We start from the raw sequence: 2,271 nt of genomic DNA on the forward strand, positions 1-2,271 counted from the left end.
TTGCTACTCAAAGAGCTTAATATTCCAAAATCGAAGAGTCTCATATACATAAGGAGAAACATTTTAGTCTGAGTATTAGAGTGCTGTCCTGTCTGTCTGTCACTCTTTCTTCCAGATCTGTAGAAAGAAAATGAAGACATGAGCACTAGAGAATGAGAAGACTTGTTGCAACTGTTTGAATGTTGACAATTTGGTATAACTGACTGGGCATTCAACTCGTTTTGACAACAATATTTTTTTTGACCTTGGAGATGAATACAGATGCACACAAGCACATGTGTACAGAAATTATACACATACAGGTAGAAACAGGGAGAGAGAAACATTAAAATTTATTGAGCACAATTGGCACAACCACTTTTCCCCTTTTCACTTAGATAAAGAGAAATGTGCTCACACACAAACAGGGAGAAGTGGGGTCAGGGAGAGAATGTAGAAACCCTTAACTGTCAAATATAACATTTATTTACATTGTTTTCAATCATCTTTTAGCTTTGGGATTTTGATTCAGAGATTTTGATTCAATGATGTATTTGTTTAAGTTTAATATGACATTGCAGGGTAGTTGTGAGAGGCCTGATCTGGTCAGTATGAACACTAAAACAGGTAGAATATCTGAATGCTAAAGGAGTTAAAACATCTTATGTCAAATAAATTAAAATATAGCTTTGGGCCGACCAAAGCCTTGTGAATGGATTTGGTAGACGGAAACTGAAAGAAGCCCGTCGTATATATGTATATACATACATATACATATATATAGATATATATATATATATATATATATATATATATATATATATATATATATTTATCTATGTGTGTGTCTGTGTTTGTCTTCCCCCCCCCCCCAACATTGCTTGACAATCGATGCTGGTGTGTTTACATCCCCATAACTTAGCGGTTCGGTAAAAGAGTACTAGGCTTACAAAGAATAAGTCCTGGGATCGATTTGCTCGACTAAAGGCGGTGCTCCGGCATGGCCACAGTTAAATGACTGGAACAAGTAAAAGAGTAAAAAGTATTTGAATACTGGTGCCAAAATGGCTATACCAAACACTAAATATCAGTGGGACACAGTCATCTATATAATGCCGTGTTATTTTACAAACAGATATTGACCGTTAATAATATTTGCATGCAATTTTTCCTTTATACCTACAACGACTAAACCAGCAAGTGTTGCTGTGCATATATGATGTGTGTACGTATATATAAAAGCGAAGGACAACAATCTTCCAGGTTATGCTGCAAAGTGGTTGCATTCTTGAAAGGTTTGCAGTTACTCAGAAATTCCTGAATCAAAAGTTTTCATTTCTTCATTACTTTGCAAAGCAATTTTAAGGATTTTTTTGGTGGGTGGGGCTGAACAAAAAAAAAACCCATCTAAATGTATACACACGCACTCACAAACATGATACACTTTGCATGTTTTTTATTAGTAATGTAAACAGTTTTTGCTTTTCAAATATATACTGGAATCATGTATTTAATATATTTATATAGTTATGTATGTATAGAATGTGTGAAACAGTACATTATAAAAAAACTAAAGTACAAATAATTAATATATGATAGTTTATTGGGTGGGAAATTTTTGCATTTATTTATATTTGTATTTTTTCATTTACAGCATTATCCATGTATATTTTATATTTTATTTATTTATTTAATAAATATAAAATTCTCCATTCAAATTACCAGTGTTTTGACGAAGACAACGATATCACTATAGCATGAGTTCAATATTTGCTACAATTGTTTCAGTAAAATTCCACTTTGAGCCACATTAAGCATAAATGATTACATGTGGTAAATTACATGACAATCGTATACATTTACCCAGTTATTTGTAACTCAGCTTTGGATGTTCAAATGCATATGGATGCCTAATCACAATGGCTCATCAGGGAACACCATTGAATTCTGTTACAGAGATCTAATAAATACTATATATATATATGTGTGTGTGTGTGTGTATATATATATATATGTGTGTGTGTGTGTGTGTGTATATATATATATCATCATCATCGTTTAACGTCCGCTTTCCATGCTAGCATGGGTTGGACGACTTGACTGAGGACTGGTGAAACCGGATGGCAACACCAGGCTCCAATCTAAATTTGGCAGAGTTTCTACAGCTGGATGCCCTTCCTAACGCCAACCACTCAGAGAGTGTAGTAGGTGCTTTTACGTGTCACCTGCACGAAGGCCAGTCAGGCGATACTGGCAACGGCCACGCTCGAAATGGTGTCTTTTATGTGCCAC

This window comes from Octopus bimaculoides, chromosome 3 (genome assembly GCF_001194135.2).
Source record: "Octopus bimaculoides isolate UCB-OBI-ISO-001 chromosome 3, ASM119413v2, whole genome shotgun sequence".
Classification (NCBI taxonomy): Eukaryota; Metazoa; Mollusca; class Cephalopoda; order Octopoda; family Octopodidae; genus Octopus; species Octopus bimaculoides.